The sequence below is a fragment of the Danio rerio genome, chromosome 14, assembly GCF_049306965.1.
Source record: "Danio rerio strain Tuebingen ecotype United States chromosome 14, GRCz12tu, whole genome shotgun sequence".
Taxonomy (NCBI): Eukaryota; Metazoa; Chordata; class Actinopteri; order Cypriniformes; family Danionidae; genus Danio; species Danio rerio.
In genome coordinates this window covers 42,028,824-42,051,262 of record NC_133189.1, presented here as the reverse complement: position 1 = coordinate 42,051,262, position 22,439 = coordinate 42,028,824, and the positions used below count along the sequence as shown (strand labels likewise).

At 35.6% G+C, this 22,439-nt stretch overlaps 1 long non-coding RNA gene across 7 annotated transcripts in view; it reads left to right on the top strand.

The window, feature by feature from the left end:
• Window positions 1-7,708: 7,708 nt before the first annotated feature.
• Window positions 7,709-22,439, top strand: part of LOC137487534 (uncharacterized) — a 318,479-nt gene continuing 303,748 nt past the window's right edge. For 6 of the 7 annotated variants that reach the window (XR_012389916.1, XR_012389919.1, XR_012389915.1 and 3 more), the window contains exon 1: window positions 7,971-8,145. This is a non-coding gene — a long non-coding RNA (uncharacterized lncRNA). Of the gene's footprint in view, window positions 7,937-7,970; window positions 8,146-22,439 lie in introns of those variants that run through there. The other variant, XR_012389918.1, reaches the window with a different exon arrangement.

The window sequence follows — 22,439 nt, the reverse complement described above, 5'->3', positions numbered from 1 at the left end:
TCTAGTGTTGATCAAATGGGAAGATTGCCCATGCTGGAACATCATTAAGCCCCATCCGGCATTCCATTGATCACCAGGACCCTGGAAAAACTAAATGCAGACGATGTGTTCATTACCAAAAGTCTTCTTCGTAGCAAGAGTGGCTACACGTTGTATGGAGAGAGGAGAGGGGGAGAGGGAAGAGGGGTGGAAACAAAATGACTGAAGCCATTGATCTTTGATCCGTGACAATAATTAGCATACCATTAGCATGGTGTGTAAATATTAAACATGGCAGAATGTGCCATTTTCTTTTCGTCAGTGCTTTAATGATAGTAATCCAGCTACAAAACAAGCACAAACGGGACTCGTAAAAAACGCAAATCAAAGTGCAGATAAATCATAATTTCATTAGCCGGCTGCCAGATCCTGGCTTCATCGTAGAGCATGATGGGCCGCAAGATTCATAATTAAAAGAACGTGCTGCATAGCATTCATTACATGGACTCACGTTCATCATATATTGCAGGCCATAGTCAAAAGTCTTCAGCCCCAAGCAGAGGGAAATAAAGTAAATAAAGTTCGAAAAATGACCTATGTTAGAAAAATTGTCTTTATAAAAACACAACTTTAAGCAGCCTGACTGTTGTCATTTATAAAAATACATTTTGTGTGCGTGTGTGTAAAATATAAGCTGAAACCCAGGGCTGTTTACAATCAAAAATTAAAAAAAAAAAAAAAAAAAAAAAAAACTATAAATAAATAAATAAAATAAATAAATATATACATACATACACACACACACATATATATATATATATATATATATATATATATATATATATATATATATATATATATATATATATATATGCAATTTTACTGTGTACTTCAGAATTGTGGTGGGGGTATTTAACAAAAATCTTTGAAATTTCCAGACATTCTACATTAAAGGTTTCATGAAGTGCTTTAAAATGTGAATTGTGTTTTTTTTTGTTTTTTTTTTTGTAAATTTGACAAAATTTCAACTGAAACATGAAATGGATGGGGCATATAGCTCCTCCTCTTTAAAAAAAAAAAGCCAGTTTACCTTTTGTTTTAAGGCTGGTTAGTACTTCTGCGTTATATGTATGCAAATGGTGCGGCGCTGTTGCATATCCCTTGCCGTGGCTAAAGCACACCTCTCAAAAAAAGTTAACTTACACATCGTAACAACACGTATCGCAAGCTCTGTGATTGGTCTGCTTGGAAGCTTTGACAATTGTGTGCAGTGCGGGGAGCCGCGAGCCAGATGGATGTGAAGGAGCTCCATATGGAAACATTTGTGTTGTGTTTGCCTTATAATTAAAGTTGTTGCATGTCTGCAGGTTGCCACCTCTAAATGAGTGAGTTTGAGCTACTTAAGCATTAAGGTAACGTTTAGGAAAAAAGAAAAACTAAACCCCCACAAAGAAACTAGACAGAAAAACATGAAAACCTACTGCCAGCTAGTGTTTACAGAGTGTTATTGCAGAGCAACACAAACAAAATGCAGAAGTATAAATGCACGACTATGCGCAAGGCATGTGTCGTGGGTCACGGCGATCACTCGACACAGAAGTATATATCAGCCTTTATCACAGCTCTGCCAATGAGAGTGGTTGAGCTTGAGCACATCAAATGAAAAGCAAACAAGAAGCATCTTGAAGCGGGCAGGGCATGGCAGATATTAGAGAGCTTTTGATTATTCAAAGTAGCATGGTAAACAATATAGGGAACGCGTCACAGGTTGTCATAGTTCAAAAATGAACCAATAAGAATATAAAACCAAGCAGACTAGACAGAATAGCGCTATTTACTTATGATTTGTTGTTAAACTAAACAAAAATCTACATTATAAATGCAGTAAAAGGACTCTTATGAAACTGAAAATAGTCACATCAATCTTTCACCAGAAGATTTCAGTGGCTGAACAACACTTCAGTGCATAGCCTATTCGTAAAACAACAATATCTACATAAGCTTTGCATGACTAAAATAGTTTAAAAACATAACATTACCAGTCTAGAAGAAATACTTCAGCCATGATGTCATTCATCCAAAAGTAACTCTTGATTCAGGATTTTAAAACGTTTTAATTCAGCATTTGTTTTTTACCTCTGTCGATAGTGTCCACGTGACAATGGCACATGTACGCAAATCTGCGTGAACAGAGGTGTGCAGTTAGTACAAATATCCATTTGTTGACAGACAGTTTGGGCTACTTATCAGAATTATGGGAATAGTCTGCCCAACAATGTTTAATTGGATTACTATTTTTTAGTCTCATGCCTTACCCAGAATATAAAAACACATAAAAATACATTTAGATCATTTACTTTAATCCTTACTATGTGAAGAGATTTTCATACAGCACAACAAAAATGGTGCTGAAGACAATCACCTACTGCACCTTTAAGAGTATCATACTAATATGAATATCTATAGAACTTAATTTTAATTTCACAGGACCTGTACATGTTATATATTTAAAAATTCTAACTAGATTCCACAATTCAGTTCGCACCCTCCATACTGAGGAAATAATAAACAATTTAACTATTAATTAACTGCAAAATGTACTAAAGATCAGCACACTTTGATGACCATTCAACCAATAAAATTCAAAGACTGGAACTAACTATTATCACATTGTATTTGTGCTTATCTGTCTTGGTTTATTCAAGCATATTCACATGCATTTGCCAAGGAAATGACTGCTTCCTTCCCTTTGCATACAAACTGCAAAGCAAATCAGCTGTGTCCTTATTCAAAACCTTCAGCATCTGTTAAGGCCAGCAATCTGTTAGTACTACATGGATGGCTTGGCTACATCAACCAACAAGACAGATTAACTTACACATGGTTGCAAGTAATTTCTTTTAAGCTGTAACTAGGGTTAACTGAGGTTGTGCCTGACTCAATCACAGTATGCCATAAAACTGCATTCAGTGCAGACATCATTAAATCTAAACAATATGACTTAAAGTCAAGGTTGAGGTTTATGTAACATTTCATCATAGACAAAAGCTCCATAAGAAAATCCAGATAAATAAAATGTTCATGTTTATGTTTTCATGTGTATATGACCAACTATTTCTCTACATAGTATGCAAATTGACATGTAGCATTTAATACACTATGATAATTAATGTTTCATTTTAGCAAGGTTTATCTATTCATTTAACTATTAAAAATGACATATAATGTTAATACTTACCGGACACTTTTTTAGGTACACCTTACTAGTAGCTGGATGGACCCCCTTTTGCCTTCAGAACTGCCTTAACCTTCTGTGGCATAGATTCAACAAGGTACTGGAAATATTCCTCCGAGATTTGGGTCCATATTGACATGATAGCACCACACCATTGCAGCAGATTTGTCAGCTGCACATCCATGATGTGAATCTCCCATTCCACCACATCCCAAAAGTGCTTTATTGGACTGAGATCTGGTGACTGTGGAGGCCATTTGAGTACAGTGAACTCATTGTCATGTTTAAGAAACCAGTCTGAGATAATTGACGCATTATGACATGGCACGTTATCCTGTTGGAAATAACCATCAGAAGATGGGTACACTGTGGTCATAAAGAGATGGACATGACCAGCAAGAATACTCAGGCAGGCTGTGGCATTGACACGATGCTCAATTGGTATAAACTGGGCCAAAGTGTGCCAAGAAAATACGCCCTACACCATCCCCGCCAGCCTGTACCGTTGATATGAGGCAGGATGGATCCATGCTTTCATGTTGCTGATGCCGAATTCTGACCCTACCATCCAAAAGTTGCAGCAGAAATCGAGACTCATCAGACCAGGCAACATTTTTCCAATCTTCTATTGTCCAATTTTGTTGAGCCTGTGTGAATTGCAGCCACAGTGTCCTGTTCTTAGCTCACATGAGTGGCACCAGGTGTGGTTATCTGCTGCTGTAGGCCATCTGCGTGAAGGTTTGACATGTTGTATATTTAGAGATGCTTTTATGCATACCTCAGTTGTGAGTGGTAATTTGAGTTCTTGTTGTTATTCCATCAGCTTAAACCAACCTGGCCATTATCCTCTGACCTCTGGCATCAACAAGGTCTTTTCATCCACAGAACAGCTGCTCACTAGATATTTTATCATTTTCTGACCATTCTCTGCAAACCCTAGAGATGGTTGTGCGTGAAAATCCCAGTAGATCAGCAGTTTTTGAAATACTTAGACCAGCCTGTCTGGCACCAACAACCATGCCACTTTCAAAGGCACTAAAATCACCTTTCTCCCTCATTCTTATGCTCTGTCTGTGTGAATTTCTGCCATGTCATTGGCTGATTAGAAATTTGTGGTAACAAGCAGTTGGACAGGTGTACCTAATAAAGTGGCCAGTGATTGCATATAATATTAACATAAAATTAATGTTATATGTGGATTTAAAGTACATTTTTTAATACTTCATACTTTATACTTTATAATTAATGTCGATCCTATTTATTTAATATTTATTTGTCACTTTGAAGACAGCATTTTGTACACTTCTTAATATTTTGAAAAACACCATCCTGGTATACCTAAATGTATATCCCATACCTTATAAACAATATTTATTATTTGGTACAGTATAACGGAGTGTGCATTTCTACAATAGTAAGGGTAGTACTGTAATGTGCTATAAAAGAAAAAAAATGTAGTGGACTGAAGCAGGGTGCCAGAGCATGTGCTGACAGCATTCAGCTGCTGGTGTAAGAGCAGAGAATATTAATGCCTGATTACTGTATGGGCATAGACAGAAAGCCCTTGCTCTGTCTGATATCTGTCATGCTTAGCATCTGCCTGTCACACCTCTGTGATTGACATAAATAGTATCCGCTGCTTTGATGCCTGCTTGCTGTTGCCACGGAAACATGTCAAGCTGTTCGGGTGGTTCTCAAGAGGTTTGTGAACCGCGGCGGATTGCAAGTGCAAACCTGGTGCTCAAGCTTTATTCTTCTTCACATTTTCATCCCATGTGTCTCTCTACCTCACTGTCTGCCTTTCCATCTGTCTGTTTCCCGCAATTCGTTTTGTGGCACCCCTGTGTTAAGATTTGTTTCAGGTGATTTGATGACAAGTGTCAGGTAAAAATATGCTGCAAAACATTCTGTGGGCGCTTCACTCAAACCACATTCAGCCTGATTAGATTGCACTGCATTTATAGCATAAACTGTTTAACCATGATGCAATTTGTAGTCATTATGAAATAATTTGTTTCAATGGAGTAAAATAAATATTGTAATAATGATATAAAAAAAGATTATATTTTTAAATGGGAATTGTACAAAAATGATTTTTTTTTATAAAAATGCAAGAAATTATGAAATGGCTTTTTTTTTTTTTTTTTAAGCAAAACAACGAAACATGTTTTATGTATTATGTCTGTTAATTTACACAACTTGTTTACAGGGCCTAAATTATTGAAAACGACGGTATTTATTGATTTTCTTTTTGGTCTAGTCCCTTTATTAATCTGGAGTCGCCACAGTGGAATGAATGGACAACTTATCCAGTATTTGTTTTATGCAGCGGATGCCTTTCCAGCTGCAACCCAAAACATCCACACTCATTCACACACATACACTATCGACAATTTAGCTTACCCAATTTAACTAAAGGGCATGTCTATGGACTTGTGGGGGAAAACGGAGCACCCAGAGGAAACCCACACGAACCCGAGGAGAACATACAAACTCCCCACAGAAACGCCAACTGACCCAGCCGAGTCTCACACCAGCAACCTTTGTGCTGTAAGGTGATCGTGCTACTCACTGTGCCACCATGTAGCCCAATGACAGCGTAATCTCAAATAATAAGATAATATGAATACTTGGCATGGGACTATATCTGTTTTCAAGGTTTACAGCGGTTTGGAAAAGTCAAGGTTTTAAAAACACCAAAACTTTGCTATATCATTCCTTTATGTGAGGGGTGCCCAAACCTTTTTGTTTGAAGGGTCAAAAATCCAACATCACTATGAGCCCTGGGCTGAGGGTAAAAAAACAAACTATATTACATTAAAGTTGCCATGCGTAATTTAACTCCTAAAATTTCAAAATAAATAGAAAAAAATATAGAAAAAAATAGAAAAAAAAAGAAAAAAAAAATAGAATTTAAATAGTATAAAATAATGCACTAACTATTTTAATTATACCGTATTGCAAAAAAAATAAAATAAAATATAATAATAATCATCACATTTATTCTACAGTGAAGTAAAATGCTACTCTAGTCAGGCAGAATTTGACTTGATTTGCTTAGAAAGTTCCTTACACTATTGGGTAACAGAATGGACATTTAAACAAAATCAATTGATTTCTCCACTTCATTTAAACATTTACTTTTTAGATAGCTTTTAACAATAAAACAAACAATGGGTTTCATTAAATTTGCATAAACATTTTTATTTATCTATTTTTTTATTTATTTTTTATTTAGTTTTTTAGGGCAACAATATCTCCAGCTGAAAAGAGCCCTCCAAATCAAAAGGTACTGTTTTAAAATATTGTAAACGTTTCTCAAAATAAAATATATTGTGTTCAATAGTAAAGATTTTTTTTTTTTTTTTTTTTCACCCAATTAATAATAATATATTTTAGAGCAGTAATCACACTACCGTGATACCGTGAAACTATTATATTTTTATCCAAGGTTACCATGACGGCCCAAAATCTTATACCTGCCCATGCCTAATGAATACACAATCACCCATAAGCATATTTTAGTATATTTTCAGCATACAGGCATCTGGGAATATCTGGCATCCATGTCAATTATAAACAGGTCCTAACAGGCTGACCACTGTTGCATTGATAATAAAATAAAACAAAATCTAAACATGCTTATGTAAAACATTGCATCATCATTTGTAAAGCGTTATGAAAGAAAACTGCAGAGCACTCTGAGCATAAACTCTTGAAACAACACATCACACAGGCTGCCACTCTCAGTACAATATGCCAACATGAAAGAAGTATTTGAAAAGCAAGGGGGAAAAAGTCACTTTTCCTTTTCTCTTTTGAAAGTAGATGAACCACTTGCCTAGATATGACAACCTTGCATGGTGGCTCAAAATATAGAATAATAAATAACTAAATCACACGATAACAGTTCCTCTCTTTTGATTCTGACTTTTTTTCCAAGACACCAACTAAAATAAATCATCAAAATAATGAACACAGCGAATTTTAAAATAATAATAACACTTTGGTGAACATATTTGTGACTGCAGAGAGTTATCGGGTAGGGTAAAAAAAGCACTTCAAAGGAAGCAGTGAATAAATGGTGTAGAGCTTTCATTTTGAATTATGCCCCCCGTTGCTTTAAGTCAATTGTTTCAAACTATGAGAAAGGAGGGGAATGCCCTTGTGACATACTGTCAGGTTGAGAGAGAGCCAAAAAAAGAAAAAGAAAACAAAATAGTAGCCTAGTTTTCGCTTGCCTCAAACTTCAGTGTTACAATCTGTATGGATTAAGTTATTTTAACATCCCTACAGGAAAATATTAAATCAAAAACATGATAAAGGCCTTATGATTATTTCTGTTGATTTGTTAAAGCCTTTTGTTTTTAAAATGTAAAAATAAAAATATTATGCAATGTATCTCATACATTGCAGACAAAATATTCACCATGGACAACAGCATCACTCAAAAATTTAAATAGCTAACGTAAGGTTACTTACCTTCATGCCACTGCAACACACAGCTAGAAGATCTCTCTAATGTAGTATTTCAAATAGTTGAGATATTACTAGAGATAGTCCAATTCTGTGAAGCCATATGATACTCTTGCGCACTGAATGTGTCAGCCGAGCCGTTCTCTTTCCTGACACTTTTCTCCTCATTAGCAGTCAAGTTCCCTTTAAAAATAAAAAAAATGGCGCCGTCTGGACGCGACGCTGACGTCGAGTGTAGCAAATCAGGTGATTAAACGCGGCATGGCGTTTTGTTCAAAACATATCATCGACGAAAATGTTTGACTGAAATAACAGATAGGAGCATAGGTTCCTAAAACGCAAGCAGTTATGCCACAAGACGGCTTATATTTTAGCTGTATGTAAAGTTGTGTTTGTTTTTTTGAGTAATTCACTGAATTGAACGGATAAGGAACACCACGATGACGAAACATAAGGTAAGTTAGCACTTTTGTGTTAGCACAAACTATCAAGCTGCTAGTCTGTGTCCACCTGAACTAAGCCTACCAACTTATCCCTAAAAAGTCTTCAATTTCCTAGTGAATTACATTTTGACTTTAAAACGTGAGTGCAACTGTACAATATGTATCATAATATATTGTTTATTATATGGTTATTTTGACTGCATCCTTCATTTGCTTGAGTAAAAGCATTGCATGCTTTTAGACTGTCAAGTTTTGTGTTTCTGGGAAAGAGTAGATTTATTATGCTTAATGGTGTCAGCTTGCACATCATTAAAACTACACAATTACAGCTGACAATAAATACTGACCACTAAGTTCATCCATCAACTTTTTTTAAATAGCCAGCTACTGTACCCTCTATTATGTAACCAAGTGCATTGAGTTCATTTCGGCCATGTGCTGCCCAGTCACTCAGCAGCTATACATAAATTCCTACTGTTTTTTGTAAAAAATAAATAAATAAATAAAACTAGTTGCTTAGTATTGAACAAGTGATGTCTGCAAAATTGTTGCAAACAATTTATGTGTTGAATTTAAACAAACTAAATTTAGTAATGTTCAACTTCAGCCCAAATAAATTGTTTACAACCACTTAACTTAAAAAAAAAAAAAAAGTAATTCCAATGAATTCTTTGAATATTTTTTTTCTGTTTAATTCAAATACTTCAATACCTTGTCCTTTTTATCATTTTAAGCTTGGGGAACCCTGCTAAATGACTAAATGTAAATGTAGTAAACATTTAAAGTGGATAAACATGCTTTTCAAAATTGTCCAAAGGCAAGAATGGGTGTTTAATTTTTTTTCAACAAATTTGGTTGGTGTGTGTGTTTTTCACTATAGTTCAATATTCATTATTAGACAGCAAGTGGCAGATTGGTAGGTTCCCCTGAAAATGCCACATCCATTCTGGACAACAAACACTTTACGCCATGATGGGAATCCCATCAACAATCCAATTCACTCAGCCCTATCTGCTCTCTGAAGTATTATTTTTTTTCTTCCTCCCCGCGGCAGACGAGACACAATAGTAACTGTCACCTGCAGAGAAAATTATCTAAATCCTAACAAGCACTAATGACAAAACTTTTCTGTTGAACCACATTGTGCAGAATTGCACCATTTTGTTGCCTTGCTGTTCTTTAAATTACATAGACGACAGACAAGAAAACACACACCCACACAGACGTCCACAAAAAGCGCTTGTCTGTGTCTGTTTCGCGGCAATTGAAGACAAGGCACTATCATTAGTCATTCTGTAACAGCGAGGTAATGGAATTTTCCACGGATGAGCAAGAGTTGTCACAGTATTCACAGAACAGCAGCCTATGAGAGTCAATGGACAGCCAACTTAACAGAGACTGACAGTGCAGAGAGTCCTCAATCCACTCATATTCCCTTTCTCCGTTTGCTTTCACAACCCCTAGATGAAAAAAAAAAACACAGTACGTATACGAAGAACATGTTTCTTCACGGTAGCATCACTTTAATTATCATTTGACTATTTTATAACCTGTTTTATATGTTTCATTATGCTACGGTGAACAGATGGTCTCCTGGGTGAGTCTAGTCATTTACGTGGCTCTAACTAATTATTGGGAATCCATGTAAGCAGTACATTTTCCTGAGTGAAGGCCGTAGTTTTGTGAGAGCCCTTTACATGACCAATGCTGTTAAAAGCAAGCTTATATCCTTTCCTGAACCCTTTTTATGCATCTAGAGGTCACAAAAAGGGTTTACAGATTTCTTATAGAAAGCGGAGAGTTGCATTGCTCAACTCAAAGCAAGCCACCTTGCCAATTAGCATGGCTTGTGAGAAGCATGTGGAATATATATGTGTGTGTGCGCACATGGGCACAGTCTGGTGAGTTCAGCTCCCACCATGAAGAGGGTTAAAATTATCCAGAGCTTGTTAGCTAAAGTCTCCCAAGAGTTGGTTAATTATCACATAATAAGAAGTGGGCTGGGCTTCCACCCACAGCCTGTTATTTAAGAATAAAGTTCATTTGGCCACTCCAGTCATTCCTTGTCACGGATATCCAGCCCTAGCAATTAACCAAATTCATTAACATGCTTAATTAAAAAGAATGATCGCCCACTGCATATTAATATACATTTCGATTACTGATTCACTTGGCTGGTCCATTGCTTTAGATGAATACTAGCGGACTTCACATGTTAACACAAATACTGTTTTGGTATCTTAGTCAGAGTGATTCATAAATACATTTTGTCATATATGAGCTAAAAGTAGTGTTCCTGGTTTATTTATAGGAAAACGACATTATAAATACGACTAGTGTTTGCTTCATGTGACCTCACGCCTGGTCAGGGAGTCAAACAATTTTTTGCTTAGGTGTGTATTATAATTCAGAGACCCTCCATTTTGCCTTTATAGACCTCCTGCTGGATTAGCATTTTTTTTTTCTCAGAAAGCAGATTTTGTCTTTTATTCTCACCTTCCAGTTTCTCTAAAGTTCAGCATTCCTTCTTAAAAAAACTGCCTTTATTGATTTGCACTGTTCACGTTCAGTGATGGGCGAAGCAGTGGCGTGTAGGTAGTGCTGTCGCCTCACAGCAATAAGGTCGCTGGGTCGCTGGTTCGATCCTCGGCTCAGTTAACGTTTCTGTGGGTTTCCTCCGGGTGCTCCGGTTTCCCCCACAGTCCAAAGACATGCGGTATAGGTGAATTGGGTAGGCTAAATTGTCTGTAGTGTATGAGTGTGTGTGTGGATGTTTCCCAGAGATGGGTTGCGGCTGGAAGGGCATCCACTACGTAAAAACTTGCTGGATAAGTTGTTGGTCATTCCGCTGTGGCGACCCCAGATAAATAAAGGGACTAAGCAAAAAAATGACTAAGCAAGAAAATTAATGAATGAATGAACGTTCCGTGATTAGTGGCATAGTCACATTAAAAACAAATCAACACACACACACACAAACATATGTAAGAGTGATAAATATGTGATAAAGCATATTAAATATATACTCACTGGCCACTTTATTAGGTACACCTGTCCAACTGCTTGTCAACACAAACCTCTAATCAGCCAATCACATGGCTGCAACTCAATGCATTTAAGCATGCATGGTCAAGACAATATGCTGCAGTTCAAACTGAGCATCAGAATGGAAAAGAAAGGTAATTTAGGTGACTTGAACGTGACATTGTTGTTGGTGCCAGATGGGCTGGTCTGACTAACTGCTGATCTACTGGCATTTTCATACACAACCATCTCTAGGGTCAGAGGAGAATTTCCAGACTGGTTTGAGCTGATAAAAAGGTAACTGTAACTCAAACGACCACTCAATACACCATAGGTATGCAAAAGATCACCAAAATTGGACATTAGAAGATTGGAAAAGCGTTTCCTGGTCTGATGAGTCTCAATTTATGCGGCATTCTGATGGTAGGGTCAGAATTCGACATCAACAACATGAAAGCAAGGATCCATCCTGCCTTGTATCAATGATTCAGCCTGGTGGTGGTGGTGTCATGGTGTGGCGAATATTTTCTTGGAACACTTTGGGCCTGTTAATACCAACAGAGCATCGTGTCAATGCCACAGCCTACCTGAGTATTGTTGCTGACCATGTCTATACCTTTCTGACCACAGTGTACCCATCTTCTGATGGCTACTTCCAGCAGGATAACGCACCATGTCATAAAGCGTAAATCATCTCAGGCTGGTTTCTGGAACATGAAAATGAGTTCACTGGACTCAAATGGTCTTCACAGTCGCCAGAGCTCAATCCAATAGAGCACCTTTGGGATGTGGTGGAATGGGAGATTCGCATCATGGATGTGCAGCCAACAAATCTGCAACAACAGCGTAATGCTATCATGTCAACATGGACCAAAAATTCTGAGGAATATTTCCAATACCTTGTTAAATCTGTGCCTGTTTTATTATTTAAAAAAACAATTGTGAATAATAAAAAAATAAATAAAAAATGAATATAAAAATACACTAATTCAACAAAATATATGTAAATATTAAGTAACTCCATTATTCTTATGTGTCCTTATTAAGTTTGTAAAATAACAAAACATCAATCAGAATATAGATGTATGAAATTTAGTAATAAATACCACATTTTATTACGAAAAGCAAGGCAATCTATAGTGTGTATTTATATATTTAATTTAATACATTTATTAGTTATGTGCAATAACATTAATGATCACAATAAAAATTCCAATTTTCAAATCAAGACAGTTTTGATGGTTTTAGTTAATCATCATGCTGATTTCATGCTGTGCTTTAATTTTTAGACAATTTGCACCCTTTAGGAAAACATCAGCTTGCCTTATAGAGAAATTATTTTTTCTTCTTCCCCAGATAAAACTTGTTTCTTGTGGCCGCTACAATCTGTTCCATACCATTGCACTCTGTTTTCGACATCTTTACCATTTGTCATGCACATCTATATTTATATACACCACGTTTTACTGTTCCTTAATTGGTTTGTTTAATTACCTGGGCTATTTTCATACCTTTGGTTTTGTCAACATGTTGACTATTTGCGCACTTGCTCTCGTACAGAAGAGCAGCTAGTTGGCTTTGTATTCTTTTCAGTAGGCTTAAATACCAGATGGTATCTTTAACAGGGGCCTGCTCAATCGATAGAGCCGAATGTCAGGCATGAAAGCTAGGATTTCCATGGTTTTAACCTTTTGGCTCAGAATGTCATAGACAGTGATCACAAAGCTTCCCAGGGGTCGCCAATCTCTTATTCATTAATCTATAACCTAATGGGTAATACATTTAAATTGAGCAGAACAAAGCTCTTATGGACACATTGCATTCACCCGTGAGCTCATGTACAGACGCCTGTGAGAGAGCACACACAGATTTCCACCAGTGGTATTTTACCATAAATGCTTGTGAAATATACGACTGGGTCATGTCATGAAACAGAACAGTTATTGATTTGGAGACGGACTCATTGATTGTGTGTGTGGGAGGGTAAGGTTAGGATCTCCAAGGCCTATTACTTTGCACTATCCCACTTATAAAACCTATTAGCGCTTTCTTTGGCTTCAACATGTCTTAGACACCCACGCCTTTACAGCCTTTTGTGTCTCCAAAACTGCCCAAACTCACAAGTTTATAGTAATATAACAATGAATGCATCTTTGATTCAGCGTCAATAATTCCTTTCTTTTTAACTGCAGTTCTTACTGGCCATACAAGTGCATCAATCATTTTGATGGACAGGTGAGGAAGCCAGTCATCTCGAGATCAATGCCATTGATTTTAACATTTCTTTAATGGATATGACATTTTCCAGTAAAATGTTGGTTGCTCGTTGGTTAGAGCACCTCTTCTCTATTGGAAGTCATGCAAGGAATCAATCACTCATCTTTGACTTGTCATTCCCCCTTTTTTCTAGTTTATTTTAAGGGCACATTCTGTCTATGCAACAAAACCATTTTTTGAAATACTAAATTAAGAATTGTCCAACTGTTTTTATAATTCATATAATTCATAAAATTCATTATAAGTCATATACTTCACAATTTGGAATATTTCAAACTAAAATAAACTTTTTTTTTTTTTTTTTTTTTTTAAGATTTTTAAAACACAGCAATTTATTCATTCACTCTCAGGCCATCCAGGAGGTAAGAGAGGATCTTTATTTTTCCTCAGTTGAAAACTAGTTTTTAATTTTGTCATTATTTTTTATCCTTTGGAATCACACAATGGCACATCGATCAACTTCTCAACATCAAAAGTTTTTGGAGGATGTTAAAAATAGTCCATTTTAATTAGATTTTTAATAGTGTAAAGGGATATTTTTTTCTGTGTTGGTGTTGAAAATACAGATTTTGTTTTTGGACCATTATCATAAGTTATTTTCTTTTAGATAAGTTCCAGATTTGGCTTCAGTACTGACCGATCTAATGTATATGCATTAATACAATCTTGTATAGTTTCCTTTTAGTAATATGAATTTAAATGATAGATTTTTGAGGGGTGCACATATGCTGAGCTCTCTCTCTCTCTCTCTCTCTCTCTCTCTCTCTCTCTCTCTCTCTCTCTCTCTCTCTCTCTCTCTCTCTCTCTCTCTCTCTCTCTCTCTCTCTCTCTCTCTCTCTCTCTCTCTCTCTCTCTCTCTCTCTCTCTCTATATATATATATATATATATATATATATATATATATATATATATATAAAACTGTTAATTAAGTTTTTCATTCAACATTATAGATTTTTAGATAAAAACCAAGGTCATTGATGATTCTTATAATTCACTGAAAGAAAGAGAGAGAAAGAAAGAAAGAAAGAAAGAAAGAAAGAAAGAAAGAAAGAAAGAAAGAAAGAAAGAAATGTTTGCATGTGTTGAAAGCTTGCACAGAATTCTCATTTTAATAACTAAATGTGTCATCAGGATCCACTGGACCTTTTATTTTGCTGCAATTTTTGTACTCATTAAGTGTGTTGACATGGACCACAGTTTCAGCTAAAAATCATTCTTAATGTCCTATCCAAAAGAAAGTAATTGCCACTATTATCTTGAGTAGTCTGAAAATAAATAAATGAACAGCAAATTTTTGATTTATGGGTGAACTATCCCTTCAAATATTACTTACAAAATGTTGTGATTTTATTGTTTCAAACATCAGCACAAATTCAGCCCACAGGCTTCCTTTAGATGGTAGAAATTCAAAAAGCGTGAATAATAACTTACTGTACATCCAAATTACAATGGACGTCATATTTCCAGGCGCTTTCATTCAGACTTTCCGTCATAGATGAAATGTAGCAGCATCTGATAATGTTTATTAATGATGCTGGCATGCGGATGAATGTCTGAAATCTGTTAATGTTATGCAACACTTGAACACACAGGCCTGGCCCCTTCACAAAGAAAGAGTAGGCCACAAAGCAGCTGGCCGACTATCCATATTTATACCAGCCTGCCCAAAGGGCCTCAGTTCCACAGCAATCATTTCCTTTATTTCTCCTTTTCTTTTTCGCTCTTTGTCATCACCTGTCTGGAAAATGACTGTACATCTCTGCATATAGCACTTTGTGCATGTAACTGTACAGATATAGACATACAGATATCTTACTGGAGACATTTGACGGCCCATTTCACATATTTTTATCAACCTGGTGCTTTTATTTCAGCAGAGAGTGAAAGTACAGAAAGTAAATAAATGTTTATTATTTTCTAAAGAAAAATAAATAAAGTAGAAGGGTTAGTCTTGTTTCAGAATATTTTATCGTAACTTATGTAATTTGTTTTTTTCTATAAATATCTTCAATTTTATTTATTTTTTTATGGCATTTTTACTACTTAGCTGTTATTTTTTTCCTTGTTATTGCACATAATTGTTTTTTTAATATAGTTAAATTTATGTTTGCTTTTTTTTTATAATTAGCCTTTTTTTAATTGACTGACCAATTGACTTCATTTATTTATTTATTTTTTGTTACTTCAATAATAATTTAATGGTGAATAGTTACTATGTATTAATGTTTGTTTTAACTGTATAATCTGTTAATTAGTCTTACATTGTTTCTTTTTTTTTGTTTAAACTGTTCAGAGGTAAAAAAAAATAGGATTTTGCGTATTTAGTTGCATTTTGTGGTTCTTGGCAAGTACTCACTAATTCAAAATAACATTATAATTTTCTTTAATCTTTATTTTTATTAATTAATTTACATCTGTCAATTAATCTTTCATTTCAATCAATTTTATATTGTTCTCAAAATACTTAATAATAATAAATATAATAATAATAATATTAATAATAATGATGATGATGATAATAATAATAATAATAATAATAATAATAATAATAATAAATATGTTTTCCCCATTGTTTGAACAAAACTATCAAACCAAAAAAATGTATTTGCATATATATATTTTTTTTAATGTGTCCAGTCATAATTGTATAGTGTGGTTATTTTCTTGAATTTATAAATTAAAGAGCACCTATCATAAAAATAATCTTTCGTAAGCTGTTCAGAAAGAACTGTGTGTAGGTATACTGTAGTGTGTCCACAGTCATATTAGAGTGATAGAAACACAATAAGTTTATTTTTTTAAGTTTCCTGATGTTAAAATAGGATCTAATCCCTCCTATTTTGAGGCCGACTGCAACGACGCAGAGAACTAGCTCATTGACGATAAAGGCACAGACAAAAAAAAACAAAAAAAAACACTACATGCCCTAACAGCGCAAATTTCCCTGAACACACAAAAGACTTGTATTTAATTTTAAAAATGGGGTAAAATATCTGCCCTTTAAAGCGCATAAGAAATTGTGCATTGACTGACTTAGGTTATCAGGAGATTGCATTATTATTCTTCAGAAGCATAACTTAAAAGTGGGGGGAAATATGTGTGTTATTACTCGAAAAATAAGGTGAAGAAGCAGTAATTGAATATTCTTCAGGTGTATCCACCAAGCAATCGTCTAGATTATGTTATCCCTTTAGGTACAGCTCTCATCCACAAAAAGGTTGGAGACCCCTGCTATACATGCAAATATCAAAGCACTGAGCTGATACTGTACCTCATTTGCATATCTCCTCTATTGGCCAATTACATCTACAAGTTTAGCCTCCAGGAACAAATCCTATTTCTTTCTGTTCATGTTTTATTTTTCGTATGCAACAATGATTTAAGGTCAGACACTACAGGCAGTGTTTCATGCTCCTGACAGTTTTGAGATTTGGGGCTTTTTGGCTTTTCATAAATGCATCCAAAATACACTTTTAAGTGTTCCTTTTTTGAGATTTTTCTCTCTCTCTATATACACTACCGGTCAAAGGTTTGGGGTCAGTAGGATTTTTAGATGTTTTAAAAAAAGCTTATCTTTCTCACCAAGACTGCATTGATTTCATAATAACATTATTGCACTATGAAATAACTGTTCAAAAGTAGTTTATAATTTAATTTAATAATTCATTCTAGTGACTTTAATAATGAATCTTCAAAGAAGAGATGCCCAAACTATGTCCCATGGGCCAAAGTTGGCTCATTGTAACCTTTGATTTGGCCCACCATCCCATGTGAGAAGTGAGGAAGAATGATAGGGAAGGGATGTAACCTTTTACTGGTTTATTTTATTGTTAAGCTACAAAAAGCTAATTAAAATAATTAAAATGTTTCAATTAAAAGGTTTAAATTATTCATATTTAGTTTAAAACGTACATGCTACATCTGACAGATAGCGGACAATGCAGAAACTTTTGGTGAGTGAAACCAGGCAAAGGCAAATTCTGCTTGACTAGTGTATACAGCACTGAACTACACTCATAAATGTGATAGTTTTTGTTGCAATACATTACAATTAAAGTTATACTGCATTGGTTAATACGATTCAAAGTAATGCTTTCTATTTATTTGTAAATTAAATTTGTTTATGAAATTAATTAGAATGTCACGCAAGCCAATTTTAATGTAATATAGTTTGGTATATTTATTTTTGGCCCACAGCTGTCAATGATATTTGAATTTAGACTCCTCATACAGAAAACTTTGGGCTCCCCTGCTTCAAAGCCACATGATTTTTTTAGAAATCACTCTAATATGAATTAATATTGTCGTTACAATCATTATTATTATTATTATTATTATTACAAGCATTGACTGGAGTAGTAATTTAATTTGAAACTACATACAATAAGAAAGCAGTTATTTTATTTATATATATATATATATATATATATATATATATATATATATATATATATATATATATATATATATATATATATGACAGATATATATATATATATATATGACAGATATATATATATATATATATATATATATATATATATATATATATATATATATATATATATATATATATATATATATATGACAGATATATAGGACAGAATCATTTTCTTAAAATAAATAAATAAATAAAATAAAAACTGACCCCAAACTTTTTAGTGTATCAGTTAAATATATTTTAAAAGTTGTTTTCTCAAAGTAATTTCCCTCCTTCTTCTTTTTGCACTAAGCCATAAATCTCCACTTCAGCAGAACATAGAATATTTATATTCTGAAAACTTTTACATGATTAAACACAATATGCCTGATTATATTTTTTGCATTGTGGAGTGGTTTGAAAAAAAAGGGCTTGAATTGAAAATGTTTGTAAACTAGCACATATTTCATAAAATAATGACTAATTTTCATACATAAATATAATGTTTTAGCACGGTGGCTCAGTGGTTAGCACTGTCGTCTCACAGCAAGAAACTTGCTGGTTTGAGTCCCAGCTGGGCCAGTTGGCATTTCTGTGTGGAGTTTGCTTGTTCTCCTCATGTTCACATTAGATGTGTGTGAATGCAATAATGTATGGGTGTTTCCCAGTACTGGGTTGTGGTTGGAAGGGCATCTGCTGCGTAAAACGCAAACTGGAAAAGTTTGCAGTTCATTCTGCTGTGTTGACCCCAGATAAATATAAGGGACCAAGGAAAATTAAATATAATGTTTTTCATATAAACAAATAACTTGTAATGATTGTAAAGATTAGTTAATTCTTTGACCTTCTTCACTTAAACTCTAGAACACATCATGAAAGCTGTTCAAAATAAGATTTTTTGTCCATATATTTTGTACATGGAGTTGCTGCCATAAAATTTGATCTGCTCCATCACAATAACAAACAAACAATGACATGTTTTGATGTTGGTATTGAACACTCTGTAAACATTCGCAGTTCAAGATGGAATATGTTTGTAAACCTCTGGCTTGATAACTGGTTGACCTTTAATAACCTTCACCGCAATAACCTTCAACAAATGTTTCCTGTAATTGCAGCTCCGACCTGCACAATGGTCAGGAAGGAATGCGCATTCCTCTTAACAAAACTGCAATATTCTTGCAATGTGTGGTGTGAATCAGACTCTGGAGGTCAAGCCAAAGTGTCTCAATCAGGCTGAGGTCAGGACTCTGACTGGGCAAATCTAGAAGGTTTATTTCCGTCTGCTGAAGCCATTTGTTGTTGATTGACTTATGTGTGGGGTGCAACTTTTTGCTTCATTGTCGAGCTTCAGCTGGTGGTAGATATATGGGCATAGCCACAAGGATGGCACAGAGTAAAACCCCAAACATTTAGGGACTTGTAGAGCTGCACATCATTGGATTTGCTCTTCTGTGTTTTAGCTTTCAGCAGTGACATTTACATGACGCTGAACTGAACTAAACTGAACTTCTGTGAAAACTGGAATAAAGCAGTTTCAATTTACTGGAACTTAATCTATGTTAAGCTGCTTTGACACGATCTACATTGTAAAAGCACTATAGAAAAAAATAAATAAATAAAAAAAAAGATAAAGAGACCCTAAAGAGATTTGCCACCCCAAAGCTAAATCTGTGAGTGGAGCAGTATGATTTTGATTTTGACTTTTTTTTTTTTTTTTTTTTTTTTTTTAAGCATCTTGGTTTTTGGTCACTCCATCATAATCCTTACTCTCCATACCAGGCATGACCAATTAGTTTTCCTAATTATCCACATTAGACATTGAGGTAGAACTTGGGTTGAGCCGATAGACCACAGGTTTCAAACTCAGTTCCAAAAGGGCCGCAGCTCTGCACAGTTTAGTTCCAACCCTAATTAAACACACCTGATCAAACTAATTGAGTCCTTCAGTCTTGTTTGAAACCTACAGGTAGGTGTGTTGGAGCAGGGTTGGAACTAAACTGTGCAGGGCTTTGGCCCTCCAGGAATTGAGTTTGACACCCCTGCGATAGACGATGCCATCGTCCATCGCCGATGGCCAATAGACAACACGATGCTGAGCCGGCATCACCGATACGCCACCCTGCCCCCATCGCAAACCCGCTCATGAAAAATACACACTTAGGCCTTGTTTACACTAATACGTCTTTGTGTTAAAATGCCATTTTACAACGAAAATGAGTCACATCCACACCCTGTTTTACCAAGCATTTCTGAACAGCCCTTCGTCTGCTGAAAACACACATCGCGTAACCACACACACACACACACACACACACACACTCACACACACATACAGCCACACACAGTCACACCCTTCTCTGAGCTGCAGGGAGCAGTGCATGTCGGATAGTTTATCAAGGATCTACCGCTAGATCGCGTCTCACTATAGTTGTTAAAAGTGATATACAGACATCGCAAGTCTCTCGGAAGTCTCTATGCATTTGCAGGACTCATAAATCGGCCGTCTCCCTCCCGGTCCTCACATAAGTCATGCACCCTTCTCTCCCCCCTCCCCCTCACATGATGACGATGTCATCATCCATCGCGGTGTTTCACATTAGACATCGTACAATGCCAAATTGGGCGACATTGCCCAACCCTAGAGTTACATCAAAACAGTACAAATGGTTCTGCCCAAAATATTGTGTTTTTAAAAAATGCATGCATTTTTAGGACCAGTGTCACAATTCCAACTTCATATGAAAAAGACAGTTTATTATTTAGCATGTTGATTATATTCAAATTCATTCATTTATTCATTCATTCATTCATTCATTCATTCATATCTAGCCTGTGTTAATCTTTAACACGTTCACTTATAGATGCATATCCTTAGTGGATAAGCAAACTACTACAGCACACAAATGATCATCGAGAGAACTGTTTCTAGATTTGTTAAACAATTTGTCTGTGGTAATTAGTCTACCTTATTGTGAAGCTGCCTGCTTGATTCTTGTCACATGACTTGTGCACTTACAACACTGTGAAAAGTTGAGATGGCGAGTGTCTGGAAAATGCGAGCATGTTGTACCGTATTTGTGTCACTTCCTATTTGCGTGCACGAGCCACACAAAAGATACATCTCCATTTGAAACAACAAATTCGATCATGCAAAAGATGTGATGTGTGAACGACCACTTGCGTTGACTCGTATATCAGACCTACATATTGCATGGCCCCATTTGCGGTTGACGAATGGTTTTAAATTAACCAAATACTTATTGTTAGCCAATCGAAGATGTGCAGAGGACCACATGTGGCCCGGGTGCTGTCAAATGCCCAGGTCTGCTCTAGCTATATAGTATAAGTAAAATAATAATAATAATAATAAAATAAAAGTACAGTTGAAGTTAGTATTATTAGCCCCCCTGTATTTTTTTTTTTTACCCAATTTCTGTCACATCAACAATCGACACATTCCTAAACATTCATTCATTTTCTTGTCAGCTTAGTCCCTTTATTAATCCGGGGTCGCCACAGAGGAAAAAACCTTCCGCAACCCATCTCTAGGAAACATCCACACACATTCATACACACAATCATACACTACGAACAACTTAGCCTACCCAATTCACCTGTACCACATATCTTTGAACTGTGGGGGAAACCGGAGCACCCGGAGGAAACCCATGCGAAGGCAGAGAGAACATGCAAACTCCACACAGAAACGCCAACTGAGCCGAGGTTCGAACCAGCGACCTTCTTGCTGTGAGGCGACAGCACTACCTACTGCACCACTGCCTCGCCCCATTCCTAAACATAGTTTTAAAAACTAATTTCAAATAACTTCGTTCTTTTATATTCAACAATTTTCAGCTGCAGACCCACACACGTTTCAGGCTCACACAATCCAGCGCACACAATCTAGGCAAACCATATATGGTTATGATGGATGTTGTTAACGTCTTCTCGGACATTGTCATCAATATATATATTGTTCATAAATTTTGTACACAATAAACCATAGTGTATACTATTTTGAAAATATGGCGAATGGAGTTTCCGATCGGCAAGTTATGGTAATTTGGCAAGTCATTGTGTAACAGTGGTTTGTTCTGTAGACAACTGAAAAGAAAAAAAAATACTGCCTAGGGGAACTAATGATATTGACCATAAGTAGTTAAAAAAAATTAACTGCTTTTATTCTAGCTAACGTATATAGGAAATACTGAGAAAAATCCCTTGCTTCTTTTAAATGTAATTTGAGAAATATTTGAAAAAAAAAAGAAAAAATCACAGGACAGGATGATAACTTTAACTTCAACTGCATGAAAAATGAATAAATGACAACCAGACAAAACTTGTCATACGAGTATCAACTGCTGTTGAAAGCTTCTGTTTTACAATGCAAAATTACAATTACAAATTGCTGTATCACAAAATCCTGGACGGCCCCCTGGGTAAATCATTGTGTTCTCCTGCAGTAGGGTTGACATTAGGCTTCTTGGGAAGAGCAAAATCAGAGATTGTTTTTATTGGGCAGGGCAGCTCTGACCAGCACCTCCGATCTCGCCTCATTGATTTGACTCCAGGTTTGCTGAC